This window comes from Lissotriton helveticus, chromosome 6 (genome assembly GCF_964261635.1).
Source record: "Lissotriton helveticus chromosome 6, aLisHel1.1, whole genome shotgun sequence".
Lineage (NCBI taxonomy): Eukaryota > Metazoa > Chordata > Amphibia > Caudata > Salamandridae > Lissotriton > Lissotriton helveticus.
In genome coordinates this window covers 1,211,995,553-1,212,016,485 of record NC_136067.1, presented here as the reverse complement: position 1 = coordinate 1,212,016,485, position 20,933 = coordinate 1,211,995,553, and positions in this window count along the sequence as shown.

The following is a 20,933-nucleotide window of genomic DNA, read 5'->3' as shown; positions in this document are numbered from 1 at the left end:
GGATGAGTGGTGCAGGGGAAGAGGTTTCCCCACGCCCAAAAACATTTCCAACATGAAGAAAAACTTTTTGTTCAAAAATAAAGCGTGCCAATGTACAAAAGCCATGTCATTTCAGAATGTTCACCTGTACATAACATACAATTATGCAGGTGGAAATGTCTGCACCGTGTCTTTTGCAAACAGGAATTCACATGTATTTTCCTCAAGTATAAATAGTAACCTGATACTGGAGCAGCTTTCCTGGTGTATTTCAGGTGGATTGAGCTCAGCGTGCTAGTCTGCTGAAGTAAATTAATATTGTCGAGTAACAATGAACAGGTCATTTTTCATTTAAATGCATTTACCTGAAACATGCCCTACTTTATTTTCTTCTCTTGATATACATGTTAATTATTCTGACTTGCTCTGGAGGGTGAAATACATATCTACTTACACTGCCAGACAGGCACAGAGGAGACCATCTGATAAGGAGATGAAACCACCATAAATAGCTCTAATTGACAGTTCTGCCAGGTTCATTGGTTCCTGCAGAGGTGCAGTTTAATTAAAATCATTAAAAACACCGCACCGGGTCTGGACGGTATATTAATAAAGCCACACAATCTCTTCTGTCAACAGGTCAGTGGTGCAATTCGCGCCTGCCTCGAGTTTATCTGTCGGAGATGTGCAGGCCCGGCTCCCAGGCCTGTGAGGGAGGTTCCACTCGAGCAGGCATTTAATGAAGAGATTGGCATATAAACACTGGCTAATCTTTCCCACGTGGACACCTGAGGAGTATCACCAGTGACAGCTGTTTACATTTGCGGGGGTATTAATGGCTCCTAACGAGTCAAGGCTAATCGGGGGTCTGGCTGGTCCTGATACCGTGGCCCGCCAAGGGGCAACGGTTTCATAATGGGTGTATGGGGGCTTTGCCGCCCAGACTCATCCCTGAGACTTGTAGTGACGCACTATCTTTATTGATGTTTGTGCTGGCAGAAGGCAGGCTCGCATTATTCATTGTGAGAGTGATAGGGAAGTCCGGAGGACTTAATGAACCTCCCATATCTCTTAGTCACAGACAGTCAGTTTTAAATGAACAGAATTGTTCGAAAAACACATGTTCAGCCAGAGGGAAACATCAGGTGAGATCTGTTTTTTCAGCCTGTCTCTGAGGCTCCGCTGTTAGGTGCACACACACCCACGCACACACACATTTTAACAGTGATGGGTATCCAGACAATGTTTACAGCAAAGCACGAGGCACCCTGCAAATACGACCCCGGAGGGGCTACGACGGAATTCAGAAACATATTCTAGAACGCAGCAGGATTCTTTAAGTCTACCTACTTTATTGACATTTGTGTGTTTACTTCAGATTTCGAACTGAACTCCCGAAAGCATAGACTTTAACTTACAACTCACTGATAAGTACACTGTTACTCTGCAGGTCGTAAGTCCCACTGTTGTGAAATGTATTTGTAATGGAACACAGGTGATAAAGGAGGTCCTCCAGCAAGGCCGGACCTTGCTATGCAGGCTTAATAACCTTTTTAGGTCGAGCACTCAAGACCGTTTGTATATACTTGAGTATATACTTATATGTGTATGTACTTTGTGGGCTCTGAAGACCAGCCCTAGGACTTGTCTGCTCTCGCTTAGGGACTTTTTGTTCAGTTCAACTGCCTCCATTTAACTGTCTCTATAGAAAACGACCAGTAGAGGTCAGTAACATACCAGAATTGCTTTCTGCTGAGCTACTTTCTTTAAAAAAAATTCTGGCAACTGCCTCTATTTAGCTTTCGTGATAGAAAACGACCAGCAGAGGTCAGTAAAATACCAGAACTCCTTTCTACTGATGGACTTTCTTTTTGGGATTTTTCTGGCAACTGCCTCTGTTTAGCTTTCTTGTTAGAAAACGACCAGCAGAGGTCAGTAAAATACCAGAATCACTTTAGCAGTCTCTAGATTACAGTCCATAGAAATTGTCTTCTACGAGCATCCGTAGATAATAATATTTTTTCAAATCTTGTATTTTCAGTGATATGATCACCAAAGGCCCTGATTGTATGTTAAAAACAGCGCTTCGGACTATACCATTTCCTGCTGAAAGGCAATATTTCTCTTCAGGTGATCCCATACCTGGCGTGTCACACAGTTTGGCAATTACTTTCCCTCCATGTTAAAGAACAGTAGATGTTTCAGCACCCAGGCTAATGTGCTGCCTAGCTAAATACATATAAGGCCCCAAAGGCGAGACCGATTGCATTACAAATGCTTGTTTAGGTCTGGCTTCCAAACACAGGTGTCTGCAGCATCTATTGGTGAAAATTCCTTAAAATAAACATACTGTGAGCTTTGGCTTCACTCAGAGGAATTCTTCTCTCACAGCTGATGATATTAGCTGGCATGGTGTATCATACCACCTTCTAAGAAGTACTTCCACTGCAATCAACTTTATTTAACCTCTTTGTTAATGGTTCTGTAACTTTTTAAAAATAGTCACAATTCAGACTGACAGATTGGTCTACTCTACTCATAATTCTGTGTTAGAAAATGGTGCATTGACTGTTTCTTCAGAATAATATGAACAACTCGATGTACTCAATCTTGTTGAAATCCAGTGGTGGAACATGCAAGATCAGGACCACGGTCTATAATTATAATTCACAATCGCCACTTAATCATTTGACTACCTTAAACTCTACTTTGACAAATTAGGAAACCGGTCACAGCAGATAAAAAAAAGTAGAGCTACGTTGAATGTTGCAAAATATATATTTTCGGACGGAGCGTTGTGCGCGGCTGCTGCAACAGAACCCCTGTGGAAGATTCGTTATCTAACTATGAAGAATCATTTTTAACCACCTGGCGTCATCGTGGAGCACATGTTACAGCTTTGAGCCTCATCCACTTTAGAGACAAATAAAAGGCAGCCGTCGCCCTCGAACTATAGACTTTGAAAATTCATGAAAATGCTACAAAGCACAGTCTTACTAATAATGTGAGGATCACAAACAGGTCCCACATTAATTCAGCTTTGAAAAGTTAGAAGGCTTGCTGAGTATCCTAAACTTTAGCCCAGCTGGACAGGAAGCTCTTTTCTGTTCCAATATATGTACTCTTGTATATTGTTTTCTATGTATGTGCGAAAGACGGTCACCTGATGAAGGCAGATTGCCGAAACGCGCGTAGTCAAAAACCACCGCTTTGCCTACTCTAAAAGAATATTGACCGGTTTTATTGTGATTTGTTTGGTCCATATGTTATGTGTATATATGAAGCCCTTTGAAGCGGAAATCTCTGCCGCCTACCTGCCTTACCGCCTGTTCGCTGGAGAGAATCTTTGGATCCCAACAAACCTTGTCAGTCCTCTTCCCGCCTCCCGCTGCCCGGCTCTGGTGCCATCTGAGCCCTGTAGGCGAGCGGAGCGCGGTCCGAGGGGGATTGCCTGAACCACAACTTCCATCAGCCAAAGCGGCGCACGCCGCGCCATCCACGCGCCAGGAGGCGTACAAATTGCGCGACACCCCGGTCGAGGGGTGGGAAGCCCTTTGAAGCGGAAATCTCTGCCGCCTACCTGCCTTACCGCCTGTTCGCTGGAGAGAATCTTTGGATCCCAACAAACCTTGTCAGTCCTCTTCCCGCCTCCCGCTGCCCGGCTCTGGTGCCATCTGAGCCCTGTAGGCGAGCGGAGCGCGGTCCGAGGGGGATTGCCTGAACCACAACTTCCATCAGCCAAAGCGGCGCACGCCGCGCCATCCACGCGCCAGGAGGCGTACAAATTGCGCGACACCCCGGTCGAGGGGTGGGAAGCCCTTTGAAGCGGAAATCTCTGCCGCCTACCTGCCTTACCGCCTGTTCGCTGGAGAGAATCTTTGGATCCCAACAAACCTTGTCAGTCCTCTTCCCGCCTCCCGCTGCCCGGCTCTGGTGCCATCTGAGCCCTGTAGGCGAGCGGAGCGCGGTCCGAGGGGGATTGCCTGAACCACAACTTCCATCAGCCAAAGCGGCGCACGCCGCGCCATCCACGCGCCAGGAGGCGTACAAATTGCGCGACACCCCCGTCTCGCGGGACGCCGGGCGAAGCCCGGGCCAAGGGCGGGCCCGTTTTAGCCCGTTCTAGACAGTGAGAGACTGGACTGGGCCACCCTTCTTACTCCCATCTTCTAAACCGAACTTTGGCAAGGTAAAACACACCTATATCCACAGTGTAACCAGTCTATTATTGTTATATAAATCTACAGGGTCTCGCTGCTAATTATTGTTTGCTCACTATGTCCAAGCAAAAAACGCCTGTCACCCCGGCTAATACAATGCACAACTACCTGGTCCAGGTAGTGTCAAAAATTAATAATAATCGGAGGTCCTCCCTGGGCATCGGGGATTCGCCACCTTGTGCTCAAATCAATCAATCAGGGGAAACTCAATCTACCGCTGATGATCTCATTTTCTCCGATCCTATTGAGGTCCCAAATGAGCACCCAGCAATTGATGTATCCATGGCCTTTACTGACCAACAACTTGACCCCTTTACAGATCTAATCAATTTAGAAGATCAAGATAAATCTGTAACAATTGAGGAGCTAGTTATAGAGAGCAACACCCCTCCCACACCGGTCCCTGCTCCAAGAGTCAAAAAAGGGATTACCAAGGCACCTCCTAGAAGAGGTGGCCTACGTTCTTGTAAAAACAAACCCGCAACCCCACCTAGACGAACAAAGAAAAGGACAGAGGATGGGATAAGGGAAGAAGAGTATGAAAATGAAGAAGGGGAGGACACCCTCTTAAATAAGCTTATGGGTACATTAGAGTCCAAACTATTAGGATTAATGAAACCCCTCATATCAAAAGTTGACCAACTAGCTAATAAGGTCAACAAGCTGGAGTCCCTGTTAAGGAAAACTAACGAGGGGGTGGGGGAAATATCAAATCTAGTAGTGACCAAATTTGAACAACTGGAGACTGCGGGAAAATCACTCGGGGTGAACATGAATACTGGCTTACAAGCTCCTTCTGAGCAAGTCCAACAAGCCAGCTCCATGCTCGATAATACTCCTGACATGGCCCTAGTTTCAGATGCAGCCCAACTAGTGGGCAATACCATCCCTGAGATTCTAAACCCAGAAACTGCCCCAGTTGAACTAATTGTTGAAGCCTCGCCCCTTATTTTAGTACTAGCAAACACACCCTTGCTGAAAACTGGACAGATCGAGTCACCAGATTTCTTAAGAAACAAGGCTCTCCAGTGGCTCAGTAGTAATATGCACATAACTCCCTGGGGCAAGGAAAAACTATCTGACGATCTGCTTACAGCAAGAAGGGTTAGGTGGATAGGTACTAAGGCGAAGAAATTTCAAGGGGACTGTGTGGTCTTGAACTTTAAGGGCCCTGAAGTCCTGCCTGATGTCCTACGGAACATCCTCCCCCCACAACGTAGGACAGCTGAAATAGTTCCACTGACACTGGATTTCTTCTATAGCAGAAGAGGTCTAGTAGCCAAACCGAGCATATTAAGAACAAAATGGACAGTTGTGGGAAATAGAAAGGCCAGGTCTAATCCAGTATGCGAGTGGGGGCTAAACTTGGACAACCAATATTCTGTGTTAACTGATCTAAATGAGTGTGACTGACTCGCATGTGCCTCCCCCGTCACCCTAGATACGCAGTTGGGCCAAGGACATGTCAAGACTTCCATGCTAGACGAATCTACACTAGCCCCAGATGCATTTCGTACCTCCGTTCTAGAAGAAGTAAATAGGGTTCAGGTGGAACAGAAAAGGATATTGGAGGAAATTGAGATGTTATCAACATTGAGTAATAATGTAATACTAGGAATAGATCCTACAGAAACATTAAAAACCCCTGATATTGATCAGACATACCCCCAAAAGGCTAAACCGAAATTATCAATTATTTCATGGAACATAGCTGGAATTAATAATAAACTAAACATCCCAGACTGGGTCGACTTTACTAACTATTACGACATTGTCATGTTCCAAGAAACCTGGTCGCTTACACCAATCTTCAGGCAAGGGTATTTGAACTTTTACGTCCCGGCATTAAGAAATCGAGTGGGACGTCCCTCGGGGGGCCTGTTAATTTGGGTACGCCAAACTCTGAATTGTTCGGTTAAACAAAGGTCTATACCCTCTAACGACATTTTGGCACTTGATATTACCTGGCAAAATGGTCAACAATTAGCCCTGTTTAATCTCTATTCGAGGGGAGTTGCCAGGGGTAAACCATCAGAGACCCTAACGTGCCTCGAGAATCATATTGAATTGCTACCAGACCCTACCCATATAATAATAGGCGGGGATTTTAACACTACCTTTGAACCCTTGGGTGAGGAGGATAAGATCCTGGCCGAAGATGAGGATACCAAGTGGGGAATCCCCCAATTGGATATCCCAGTAATTAGGAAATGGAGCACGGTAGCAATCCAACTGAAAAGTTTTTGTCTTTCTAGAGGACTTAGAGCAGCCAATGGTCGGGCATTGTCAGATTCTATGGGGAAAAATACCTTTGATAATGGTCGATCGGCCAGTAGGATAGATTATATACTCCTGGATGTAAGGGCCTGGGATAAATTGGTAGATATGGAAGTGAAGGATAAGATTGAAAGTGATCACAATCCATTGTGCCTGACGCTACATACCTACCACGACAAACCCGAACATCCTATAGAGGATCACATGGTTACGCGGGACCTTGTAAGCTCAAATAACACCCGATATTTGAAGTGGAGTATGCTCCTAGAAGATATTGCTAAAATAGAAACTCTAAAGAAAGTAGTGGTGGGCGAAGTTGCTAAGATTAAGTCTCATTTTGGACAGACTGATTTTATTGACTATATGATGGCTGCCCATGAGATACTTTTTTCTAGAATCCAAAGTTTTTTTCTTAAAAAAATATCCACAAATAAAATAAAGAAGGCCCAAGAAACTAGAGGGTGGTATGACAAGAGCTGTAGGGCAGCACGAGATAATCTTAGCAGGGAACTAAGATCAGGAAGGCCAGAAGTAGTAAGGCTGGCAAGAAACCAGTATAGACAGGTTCAAAAACTAGCAAAGAAGCGTTGGGACGAGGAGTGCTGGCGAGAACTTAAGGAGGTATGTGCTTCCAAGGATTCTAAGCGCTTCTGGGCTTCAGTAAAATGGGCAAAGGGTGGCATAGCACCCCAGCCTGCTAATAATGTCGCAAAAAACAGTTGGATAGAATACTTTCAACCACAGTATGCCTGTAACCCCATGTTTAATAATGTTAGTCTTCCTCCACAAGTTTACTACAAAGCACCTTTATTTGTTGAGAGGGACGTGAGTATTGTACTGGATTGTGTAGCAGGGGGGAAAGCACCAGGCATGGATGGAATTCCGGCTGATATTTTTTTATCTGATCGGAAGTCCTGGTGCAGCTATTTTACAATGCTGGCTAATGCAGTGGCTATGGGAGGGAAAGTGCCTGCCTCATGGAAGGGAGCCGAAATAATTCCCATATATAAGAAAGGTGACCGATCCCTGGCCAAAAACTATAGACCCATTAGCCTGATTGATACAGCACAAAAGCTAATGGGCCGATTACTGCAAAATAAACTGCAACAATGGATCGACGAAAACAACATTCTGTCATCTTATCAAGCTGGGTTCAGGCCCCTAACTAGTAGCGTCGACCAAGTCCTCCATTTCCTAACAATCTATTGGAGAAATGTCATCTTGAAGAAGGGGACATTGTACGCAGTTTTTGTAGATCTAAAAGCCGCTTTCGACCTGGTCCCCAGGGAAAAACTTTGGCAGACCTTGGCGGACGCAGGCCTAAACCAGGAATTGCTCACACTCCTTGTTCGCCTACACGAAAATAATTTTGCAAGGATACGATGGGGCAAACAAGGAGATGTAACTGATCCCTTTCCGGTTGAACGTGGGGTGAGACAAGGGTGTGTCCTAGCGCCAACCCTCTTCTCTATTTATATAAATGGTATCGTTGAACATTTAGAGAAGATTGCTAGTGACGCCCCTGTAATAGCCGGCTCCCGTGTGCCAGTCCTCATGTTTGCGGACGATACACTTTTACTTTCCCGCACCCCTAGTGGGTTACAAAAAGTAGTTGATGCCTTTGGTGTATATTGTGATGAAAGGGGCCTAGAATTAAATACCACTAAAACGAAATTCATGTGCCTCAATCTGCAGTCCTCTTTTAAGGGTGTAATAAAATACAAAGGAACACCATTAGAAAGAGTGGACTCTTTTTCATACCTAGGTATCACTCTGCAAGAAAACATGAGCTGGAAGCAACACATAACCACAACCCTACTAAAGTTTAGACAGCTAGCAGGCGCTATTTCGTTAAAACACCGTATCTCACTGACAAAGCCTGTAAACTGTGTGATGGAAATTTATTCCATGAAAGTCCTGGGGGCTTGTTTATATGGTTCGGAACTATGGGGTTTTTCAAACTTGAGTGAACTGGGCCGAGCAGAAAATAGGTTTTTAAGAGGGATCGCAATGGTCCCCCAAAGCACACCAACAATCCCGTTAAAATTAGACCTGGGAAGAAAATCTGTTGAGGATATAGCGAGGCTCCGGCCCCTCCTATATTGGAGACGAGTTATGGTGACCCCAGAATTAAGCCACTATGCAGCAGCATTGATGGATGTCATCAGATTTGATCGTTTCCATACTATCCCATGGTTAAGGGAGTTGCGGGGGCTCCTTACAAAATTGAAATTGGACTATTTATGGGACAACAAAGACCTAGCTTGCTTCCCTACTAAGGAAAAGCTAAAAGATCTATACTGGGAAATGGTATATTTTACAATGTTTAGTGACAGCACAAGCGTAAATCTAACATCTCGCTTTTTAAATACAAAAATGTACCCCTCTTATGAACCTTTTTGGGACCTAATTGAAAAACCATACGATAGAAAACTTTACTTTCAATTTCGCATTGGTACACTACCTTTGAATGCGTTCAAGAAGCATTGGTCCCCGGCATGGGATGAGAATTGTCACCATTGTAACGAAGAAACTGAACACATCTCCCATTTCTTGTTTTGTTGTCCACTGTACTTGTCCCCTAGACGTAAGTGGTTAAATCCGGTGTGCTCAAAGTTGGGTACCCGAAGCCATTCCGAAGCCCTTAGGATACTCGAAACAGATTGCTCAACATTGTTTGTGGTTGGTGTAGCAAAATTTTTGGCTTGGTCATGGCTAATTCGTACCCGATCATTAACGGCTATTGCATTACAATGAAATTATGTATATCCTTAATCTTGCTTTTGCGACATGGACCATTGTCCCTTGTCTTTTAACTTAGAGGAACGTTACTTTTTTTTTAAAATGTAATAATGTGTTGTAATTTCGATGTACTTTTTACTATGTATTATTCGACATCTAATGTTTAATATGTATTTTTAGAAGTATTTTTATATGTAGTATTTATTGTATAGGGTTAGGTGAATGCTTTTATGACAAATGTCGAATAAAGCTTTATAAAAAAAAAAAAAATAAATAAATATGAATATCCATATAAATTCATGTGTATGCACTTCAAAAGATATCATGCTTAAGATAGATCACATTAACACGAGGCCTAGAGCTCAAAAGGGCCTCCTATCTGACCCTGACTGGACAAGCTTCAACAAGCTATTCTGTAGCCCCTTAGAGGTCACCATGCTTGTCCTGACTACATGCTATTTCTTATTCTGGTTGTACAAGTTGCTTACACAGAGCCGAGCCAGCCTTTCTGGTCTGCCCATATCTGGCTGTTTATAATTTATTTGCATGGTGCAGACATTGCACATCCTTGGTAGCCCTTTTTGGCTTGGTGCCTTATTCTAATTCCGCTAACATGGCATTTAAACTGTATATAACAACTAGAAACTTGTCACTCTGGGAAGAAGCGGTCTGAGAGCCCCTAAGGTTGCAGATCTGACTTCTTCCTTGCTAATTAGCAATGATGCATGCTTTTGGTACCAATAAAAAAATTTCACTCTGTTTCTGAGCAAACCTGCTATGTCTGGTGAGTTTATTTCATTTGCTCCTGGGACGGTGCCATTATTTCCCCATCATTGAATATCAGATTTCAAACCCTATGTTATTTTCACTATAGTATGGCGGTCCAGGTTATACCATCTGAATATCAAGTTTTAAATACAGTGCTATGAAAATATCACAGCAAGAATATTGAGTACAAAAACATTTTGAAGGTAAGTGTTCACAAATGTACAATACGTAACTCCATATTTGTTTACCTTAATGATATACATATTTACCAGGTACATGGATGCGGAATTAAGAACAGTTAATCTATACTTTCTTAGAAATACTTATATTCAAGATATTTTGGTAGCAGATATTTAAGGTAAGATATTTTGATAGCAGGATATTTTTGTGCTTGATAGTCTGAGGGCACAGTCAACTATAATCGTGGTGTGGCATGGAACCAGTATCGGCTGTCTGCAATTAAGAGGGAGTAGAATGACCATACCAATTACAACTGGAATTTTAGATTATTCCTGAATACAGTCAGAGAATGTTGCAAGGGCAAAGAAAGAGGGGGTGAGTTTCACAGATTGTGTGCTAAATATAAGCAGGATATCTCTCCTCAGCGTATTTTCAGAGTAACAGAAACATGCAGGCGAATCTGATCTGCCGATTGGAGAGTGTGACTGGGAATGAGCCATTTAAACTTGGAGGTCTGGAAAACAGGCACTTGACAGTGGACAATTTTCAAAGACCAGAACTGTAATTACTTGCAGACATAAGCAGTGCATGTAGCATAATGTGGGAGTGCCGTGGACCCATTTATGGCATGTGAGTAGCTGCACAATAGTATATTGGAGCAGGTGTAAACGATCTAAGACATACATGGCCTCTCCTGGATAAATGCCACTTCCCTAGTCTATTCTAGGTTGAAGCATTGTATTCACTACTGGCATGTGGGTATGGGAGTCAAGGACTATGAGGAAGCGGTGGAGAACTATGAGCTGATGAAAGCACAAAGCTCTTATGAGTGGCAGCTTATTATGCACAAGAAGACAACATTTTGGACAATGTCAGGAAAAGGGAAAAGGAAATTAAGTATCAGTCATTGGTTAACTTCACTGTGACACAAGACACAGCTGTGCACAAAAATCTGTCCCTTTACTTAATGGGCTGCAATGCAGTGTTTGCTTTTTGAGGCAAACATATACTTGCTTTTAGGCAACTTTTTTACTACATCTTGGTGTTCTGCAGTATCCCCAACAATACATTTTGCAAAAACTATGAGGAAACAAAACAAGCATTGGCAAAGTCAAATGATTGGTCGTCACACTGCTCCTTTTAGCTTTGCCAGTGCTTGTTTTGGATTGTTTCTGATGTCTGTGTAGCCTGGCTCATTCAACGGGTTTCATTACATTAAATACTGAAATTAATTTCAATAAATAGCATTACAGCGCATCTTCCTCATTCTGAACGGTCACTCAGCTTTATGGTTTAAATCTTTTTATTGAGCAATGCAAAAGGAATGTGCATTAGTACGGGCCACACAGAGCCCTCTGTAGGTACTAGTACGTGCATTGATATTACAAGAAACAACAAATAACAGGTACAGTCCCACCCACCAACCAAAGAGAAGGAAGAAAAGAAAAAGGAAGAAACCATGGAGAAAACCACCCTGCACACCCTCCGGTCAATTATCTTCTATGTGGTGCTGCTCAGAGCGGAGTGTCGTTCGTAGAACCAGGCCAGCCTATGTGCAGGGGTCCGGTGTAGTTAGGCGCACGAGGCATAAGTACCTGGGGCAAGACAGCTCCCGGAAATCTTGGGCAAGCAGAGTGAGAAATGGCTGCCAAAGATCGCTAAAGGAGGAACCTTTCCCCGTCAGGGTCAGAGAAATCCTTTCCATGCCCAGAATATGCCACAATCGCTGAAGCCACCCTGTATGTGCAAGAGGTTGTGGGGCTCTCCGACGTATTAGTATGTTCTAAATCGCTGTGCCTAGTGCTATGGCTATCTGCTTCCCTCACCTAGATTTCAGAGGGTAGGTGAGCGGATTTGGTACCCCCAACAGGACATATGCAGGAAGCCTGGGGAGTTATGTGTCAAGATGCTTGTCAACATCATCGAGTATTTGCGTCCTGTAAGTCCGGAGATTTTCACATTCCCATAAAAGGTGAACCAGTGTGCCCCTCTTCCCACACCCTCTCCAACAGTCAGGACTCTGTGTAGCGTCAGCTTGGTGGAGTCTCTCTGGAGTATAGTACCAGAAATATACAAGCTTGGTAAATGTTTCAGTAAGGCCTACATGCATTGCTGTGTGGCGCACCCTGTAGCATGCACCGTCCCACTCTTTTGAACTAAGACTATGTCCAAGGTCCCTCTTCCAGCACGAGCATCCTGCATGATAAGTGTGGGTATATCGAGACAAGAGCATCTTATACAGATCCGAGCTCAGCTTCTTGTCCAAAGACCGTGTGATGAGCCACCTTTCATAGGGGGTAAGAAGCCTAATCGCCTACGTTTGATTATCAGGATGCATAGCCCAATGTCGCACCTGTAAGTAGTGCAGTCGTTCAGATTCTGGAAGGCCGAAATCAGCCCTGAGTTGCGAGAAGGGGATGATGTCCCCCTTGTCAAATAAGATTCCCAAGGCTCGGCACCCAGCCTCTCTCCACAACTGCGAGCCCATCCCAAGCTAAAGTCAGGATTATCAAAAAGAGATGGGAGCAAAGAAGGGATGGTCATTAGGTCATGGCGCGTATTGGTCTGATCCCAGACCTTAAGGGTTGTGCGTGTCACTTGTGAAGCTTATATGTTGGGATTTCCGGAGAAAAGGAATCTTCATAAGAGACGTACCAGCGACCACACGATCCTGAAAGACCAAGTCCTTCTCGGATTCAGCTCGGCTCCATTCGACCAAGTGTTGAAGCTGCGCGGCTATAATAGAGCGTGACATCTGGAATCCCAAGACCCCTTTCGTGAGGTGGGAGGAAGCTGACTAACCATATCATTCTCGGTTTGCATCCTTGATGAATAAAAAGAGAGAGTTCCGACTGCACCCTACACAGCCAGCCCGTGGGGGGCTGCAAGGGGAGTGTCTGACAGAGGTACAGAGTTTTAGGGAGGACTGTCATATTATTATCTGCGATATGCCCCAGCCTTGAGATCGGGTAGTGTTTCCATCTCCGCAGCTCAGTGCGGATGTGCGTGTGGAGTTGGGAGTAGTTGGCCATCCTCATGGCCTGCAAGGTCGGGGCCAGTTATATACCTACGTAGGGAACAACATCAACAGATGACTGCAGGATGTGCCGGGGCTGAAGATCTGCCCGCGCCTGAGGAGGCAGGGAGAGATTCAGTGCTGTGGATTTACTCAGATTGACCTTAAACCCGGAGGCACTCACGAAGGAATCCGATTCCTTCGTGAAGGCCTCCAAAGCAGTCCCGGGGTTCGCTAGAGTGACCAATACGTCATCAGAATATAGACTTATAGTGTGTGTGTCCCCTTCGAAGCGAATGCCTGTGATGTGAGGGTGGTCCCTGACTCTCTGCGCCATGGGCTACTTTTAGAGGGCAAAGTGCAAAGGTGACAAGGGGCACCCCTGCACATTGCCTCTACTAATAGGGAATGGGGTGGGCGTGTGTCTCACACTGTAGCTGTGGGGAAACAGTAGCAGTTTAATATGTGTGTCCGCATCTTGTCCCGTATGCCAATGTGGACCATTGCCTGCTCAAGGTAGGGCCCGTGGGCCAAATCAAAGGCCTTCTCCCCATCTATGGTTAGGAGCATATAGTCTCCAGGGATTTCGGAGGCCTTTTCTATGAGGTGCGTAACTCTTTTGGTGTTGTCACTCGTCTGCCTCTGCGGAATGAATCCAGCCTGATCAGGGTCCATAAGCCCCGGCATATAGGGAGCAAGCCAGGTGGTCAATATTCCAGTATACAGCTTCAGATCGACGTTTAAGAGCGAAATAGGCCGATATGACCCACAATACGTCTTGTCCTTCCCCGATTTAGGGATGACGGCTATGATTTAGGGATGACGGCTATGGTCACTCAGCTTTAAACCTTTTGGGCCAAAATATGGGGAACCTTATCCACGAGAAAGGCTTTTTTCTGGCAACAACAAAAGACCATATTCTTGGGAGCTGTGAATACAAGTAGATAATGGCCCTGGTTCTGAGTTGCAGCGTATGGGGAATATAGGTTTACCAGTGCCAGAATTATAGTTTCTGGCCAGTATTCCTGCCCACACACAGTTGAATTCCATGCCTGGACAGCAGGAATGGCTAAAATAGGAAAAATTGTTTGGAATTACTGATACCATTCTTGCTTGCTTGTGCTTGCTCTTTTGATACAGATTTCTTCTGCTACTAGCCTGTGAAATATTGGTTCAGGAATGTGACACATCGGGTACATGTCTGTCTTGGGTAAACTCAGAATCGAGTAGGGAATATCTCCCAAATAAATATTGCTAATTCTGACTTAGAATTGAGCCCTATGGCCTTCATTGTTAATGACTGTGTTTTTGATGCAATAATTATTGCATCAACTAAATCCAACACCAAGGTGCTTGGAATGTATCAGATGTGATACTTATTGTTTGCTACCATTTTTCCTCAGAAAATACGAAATACCAGGAGTTACCACACATGTCCAGAATTATTTGGACACTCGAAATAAGGGGCTATGTATTCATTATTTTTAGTGGAGGTAAAGCTGATGAACCATCACTGAAATAAAATGCTGATGAATGCAATATTTGTCATTGAAGAAGCTAATAGAAGATGGAGAAGCAGCAAGAACACGACAGACCATGCAGCCTTCAAGCCCCTCGTCAGAGCACACCACCACCTCATCAGAATCACCAAGAAAACTGTCATACAGGAACACATCAATTCCAACGCACACAGCAGCAAAAAACTCTTCACTGTGATCAAAGAATTTGCCAAACTCTGCATGGACACCACAGACATCCCTCCGCCCAAGATCTCTGCGCAACCTTGTCACTTTTTTCAACCGCAAGATCTTAGATATTTACTAAAACTTTGCAATCCAGGACCCACCCACCACAACCACAACCCAGCACCAAATTTCCAGATCCCAGCTGACACTGCTCAACTGGACCACCCTCACTACCCACAACACCATAAGGATCATGAAACTATCCACTCTGGGGCACCCTTGGACCCCTGCCCCCACCACATTTTCAAATGAGAAGGCACTGTCATTGCCTCCAATTTCTGCTGCAGCATAAACTGCTCCATCTAAGCCGCCACCTTCCCCGAAGACTAGAAACATGCAGAGATCAACCCTCTGCTCAAGAAAACCTCTGCTGACCTGACGGACCTCAAGAACCACAGACCTATCTCTCTGCTCCACTTCCCAGCCAAGGTCATCGAGAAGGCCATCAACGCCCAACTCACAGAATTCATCGAAACAAACCACACCCTGGACCCCTCCCAATCTGGCTTCAGGAGCAGCCACAGCAACGAGACTGCACTCCTCGCCACAACTGATGACATCCGCACTCTCCGTAACTGAGGAGAAACCTCAGCCCTCAACCTCCCGTTCCTCTCTGCTGCCTTCAATGCCGTCTCACACCACACCCTCTTTATTAGGCTCCATGTGGCCGGCATCCACGGCAAAGCGCTGCAGTGAATCCGCTCCTTCCTCAGCGGCCAAACCCAGATAGTCTGGCTCATACCGTTCTCTTCAGAACTTACAGAGATTAGCTGGGGAGTCCCAAAGGGGTCCTCCCTGAACCCCACCCTCTTCAATATCCACATGACCCGCTTGCAGCCAATGTCAGAAACCACAGACTCACATTGTCTTCTACGGTGGTGACAAATAGCTGATTCTCCCCCTCACTGATGAACCTACAGCCACTAAGAGCAACTTCCATGAATGGATGAAGGCAGTAGCCACCTGGATGAAGGAGAGATACCTCAAACTCAACTCTGACAAAACCGAAGTCCTCATCCTGTGTTCCACTCCCTGCGCTTGGGAATACTCCTGGTGGCCAGCAGCACTCGGAACCACCCCTATACCCACCGACCACCCTCACAAACTCGGCATCATCCTTTACTCCTCACTCTGTGAACAGCCAAATCAACACCGTATCGGCCTCCTGCTTTCACACAATCCGCCTGCTCTGAAAGAGTCTGAATCTAGGAGATCGGTCACCCAGGCACTCGTCAGTATCAAGCTCGACTACAGCAAGACCCTCTACACCAGCAAAACTACATAAGAAATTGCAACCTGTTGGACTTGGGCCTTAGGGCAGGTTCACCCCTAATCTTTTTGCTTTTGTTTGTGACCCAGAGTTAGTGATTTTTGGGTCTTGGCGCACTTTTTCCCTGTGTCCCAGAGTAAAGTGCGTGCGTGTAGTATGGCTGGCCTGCTCTCCCATAGGAATGCATGGGGAATGTGTGTGTCCATGTTAGTTCCTGATGTGTGGGGAGTGCAGGCTCGAGTTTGGTATGTATGAACTCGTGAGAATGAATGCTGCGCAATGGTATGTGCGGCTTGTATGTGTCTAGTGGGGAAGTATCATTCCTAGACATGGCTGTACGTGTGCAGTGAGGGTGCTGGAGTGTGATTGGCTGGAGCTGGCTGGCATGCCAGGCTCCAGGAAGTCTGGATGGGTCTGCCCGGTGGTGAGTGTGAGATCAGCATGAGTGATGTGTGGGAGGAGTGCACCTGGGTCCTGGATGGGCTGGGTTTTTCCCCACACAATGCTGGCTCCGCCCCCCTGTGGTGTGTCTAATGACCCTAGCCTCCCCAGTGAATGAAAGGGGTGGTTGGGCCATCAAGGGTACTCCCAAGCCAGCTGCAACTGGTTTCCCTGCACCCTGAAGACAAAGGAATTTACAGTATAAGAAGGGGCTGTGTCCCCTTACAATTTGTTCTCTTCCAGGATCCTGAGGGGGCTACTGCTGCTGCTGGGCCAGAGGACCGCCACTTGGACTGTCTCCCTGCCTGGAGACCCAGTGAGCTGGCTCTGGGCCCAGCTTTGCCCCTTGCCTGCCTACAAGGACTTTGCTGGGTCCTTTCCTGATTTATAGCACTAGGAGCGCTTGGCTTTTCCCTCTAGCGCTTAAGAGCGCTTTATTTCGTCCTAGCGCTGGGAGCCCTGTGGTTTGTGCCCCCTAGCGCTTGAGAGCGCTTGATTTTGACCAGCAGCGCCTGGGAGCGCTTCTGTAAGGCAGGTGCCCACCCTGCATTTCGCGGCTCGAGCGGCTGCCCACGCCGCATATTTGTTTGATTTGTTTACCTCGAGGGAGCCCACTCCTCGGTAAAATTCATCCCCCGCCTACGAGTGCCTGGAACGGGCCGCCGCGACCCGGAAGTGCTTGGCCGGCCGGCCAATTGCAGCGCGTCCCCGAGGTCTGACCCGGAAGTCAGGCAAGCTGCGGCGGGACAACAGGAAGCGGACGGGAGCCCACCCCGCGCTCCTGCAGCAGAAGAAGAAGCCAGCACATCCCGCCCCTCCCCGGGGCTCCAAGGAAGTGAAGAGGTGAGCCCCGGAGGGTGAGAGGGGAGAGTGGAAACAGCGCGTGAGGCCGCGGGGCTCCCGTGCCAGGACAGAGCCCCGCCCGCGGTAGAGTCTAGCGAGAGGAGACGCGCTACTCCCCAGACCGAGGGAGCATCTACAGAAGCCGGTGAGTGACTGCTCAGGGAGAGGGGGGCATCGGGGCACATTGACGGTGGCCGCCCCTCCCCTCCAGTGCGAGGCTCACGGCGCCACATTTGTGTAGAGCCCCGAGAGGCTCTGAGGCCAGTCCTTGTTTCTAGAGCCCAGATGGGCTCGCCAGCCCCTTGAATTTACGAGCCTGCGAGGCTCTGGGGTGCCATTTCCTTATTCTGCGTGCCCAGAGAGGCTCGAGTGCACAGTCTTGTTTGCAGAGGCCCACGAGGGTCTGGGGGCATTTGTAGTTTAGGAGCCCCGAGGCTCCCAGGGCATTTCTTTTGTACTTTGAGTCCAGGAGGGACTCCAACACGCCGCATTGGTGCTTCCAGCCCAGAGAGGCTCGAGGCACCCCCAGTGTTTCTGGGTCCCCCGTGAGGGACCCCCCCAGCCCAGGGAGGCTGCATAGATTCACTTCAGAGCCCTGAGAGGCTCACTCCTTGCCCACATTTGTTTTAAAGCCCCAGAGAGGCTCTTGGGCGCCATTCCTTGTTCCTGAGCCCACGAGGCTCCAACGTTGCCCAGCATTATTTACAACTGTCCAGCACTTAGTGGACAGTTGCTACGTTTAGGCTTTTGTTCTGTGCTGCCTGCGCAGCCTCCCCTGACATTGAGACTCAGGGCATTCCAGCCCCTTGCGAGGCCAGTTGGCCTGAGGGACAGTTCTAGTGTGGTGCTACGTGCACCCTGCGCATTGTGATTTACTTGTGAATTTGATTCCTGCGCAAATGTTCTACCTGCACCTCTGAATGTGTTTTAATGTTTCATGTGCCATTGTTTATGATTACCTTTGCTAAAAGTGACCTGCTTAGGTAATTGTTTATGTTTTTATTCCCCTTCGCTAAAAGTGACCTGCTTAGAGGAATATTGATGGTTTATTGCCTTTGCTAAATGTGACCTGCTTAGGTGATTATTTTAGGTTTCCTTCCCTTTGCTAAATGTGACTTGCTTAGGTGATAGGTTTTCCTTCCATAGGTCCTGATGATAAGGTCCTAGTTCCCTGCGTGATTTCCCTACAGTGTTTAGGGTGGCGTAGGAGGTATTTACCCTTTACCAGTAGTTACTGGTTGTATGCTACATGTAACCATTTTATGTGCTAAGTGTTATACCTACAAGTATTATTTCTAAAAAGTGCATACCCCTGACAGTGGTCCAGGTGGCCCTGTCCTGTACATAATCCCTTGTAAATCTTGCCCGTGCCTGTTGGCACATTGTAAAGTGTGTGTGTTATCTAATGTGTTTTTATTATTATAATACAAAGGCTATTTTTGATATAACCTTGTGTGGAGTTTCCTTTGTGGTGGGCCTAGGGTGTTGTCGCTGGGGTGCGCGCGCAAACGCTTTACACATCGCCTCCGAGATTAGCCTTGCTGCTCGCGTCACGTTACCTAGAGGGTGAGCAGGGGTTATCTTGGTGTGTGACTCCCTTGCCCTGACTTAGAAATGGTGATCCCTGACTGACCTTGGCGTGAGCCTTGGCCGCCCGGGGGTCCCGTTTCTAACATTGGTGGCTAGCGGTGCGGATTGGACTTGCGTTTGCGCTGTACCACAGTGGCGACAGGCCACACTACAAAACTCTGCAATTTTAGATAACCACATTTTGGGGATTATTGTTTTTTAGGGAAGATCAGTATTGCTTCTCCTGAAAGGTGTCATTTTGTAATTTCTGTCCAGTACATTTGTTCCCCGCCCTGCTTCCAGAGTTTGGTACCTGTGTCTTTATGGTCAGGTTGAGAAATCAGGGGTGGTAGAAACTGCCTTACCGGTCCGAGGGGAGGGTGTGTGTGAATGAGTGGTTTGTTACACTGGATAGAGGAGTGCAAGTTCTCTGAGATAGGAATCTTGCTGAATTTTTGTAATTGTGTACTCCTGTGTAAGCTCAGACCCCCAGGTTCCCTGTGTCAAACTCTTCTTGAGAACGTCTGCCAAAATGGAGCCTACTTTTGATTTCTGTGATCTGTTTAGATACAGTATGTTGGAGTTGGTCAGATTCTGTGAAGAGAGAGACATAGGGGTGGATGAGTCAGATACTCAGTCAGAACTTAGGAGCAGCCTGATCCTATGGCAAAAGGGTCAGTGGGATCTTGAGCGCAGTGAGAGAGATAGGGCCCGGGCCGCACGCCATGAGGGTGGTGAGTCTGTGGAGAGCACTGAAGAATGTGAGTTGAATGATGATGACAGTGGATGGATATCAGCAGATAGTGAGGACCCCATAGGTAGGGAGTCCCTTGCTGAGTCCAGTGTCAGTACCAGCGCCCCATCCCTTGTCCTGTCCCCAGAGGAGTGGTTGGATAGGAGGGAAGAGCGGGAGCATCAGCTAGCGATGGAACAGCTCAGGTTGGAGCACGCCAAGCTAGAGGCTGAGAGGGCCTTGTTCAGGGAGAAGGTAACCCTAGAGAGTAGGTTATCCCCTGAGTGCAGTTATGGTTTTCTGGATTCCCCAGGGAGGGTTGAATCGAGTGGTGGCAGCTATTTAAATGTTAGTGTAGACAGTCCCACTCCCAGTTCCCCGAGTATGGTACCTGTTTCCCGAGAAGAGGAGTGTAGGTTGAAGTTCCGGAACCTTAGGAAACCACCTCACCAGTCTTGGGAAGATTTTCAGGATGACTGTTGTGTAGCACAGTGTGATTGGTTACGGGGTCCCACAAAATGTGATTGGGACATCTTGTTTGATGTGATTGCCAAAGAGCAGTTGCTCAGTGTTGTTTATCCAGAATTGCGCCAACACCTGTTAGGGTGTGGATTGTCTGAACCATAGGAGCTGGCAGAGGAAGCCGACCGATGGGAAAGTGCGAGAGGTTCTTTAGAGTCACTAGTGAGTGATTCCAACAGTAGTGGGTCAGGTGTCCTCCAGCCCAGTGTGGTGGAGGAGGGTGAGAGTAGCCCAGCTAGGTCCCAGGTTAGTGAGGAGGGTGTAGGGGCTGACTGCCTGTCTCAGTGGAGCAGGAGTGAGTGTGTGACCGAGAGTCCCCAGACGCCCGAAGCCCTGTCACAGAGCCTGGATGGTTTCTTTAGGGAACACCAGGATGGGAACCTAGGCTTGCTTGTTAGTTCACTTGAGGGAGATCTCCTAGTGTGTAGAGGACCTGGAGCATCTGTAAGCGGAGCTTCTATGGTTCTAGAGTCTGGCAGTACCGCTCCAGTGGGGAGGGTACAGGAGTCCAGCGAAAGGAGTGATTGGGGAATAGTATGTGAGTCCCCAGAAGTCCTGGAGTGCCAGGCATTGGTTCCACCAAAGGTTCTAGACCGGAGGTTGGAAGGCCAGGTTCAGGATCCGCCTG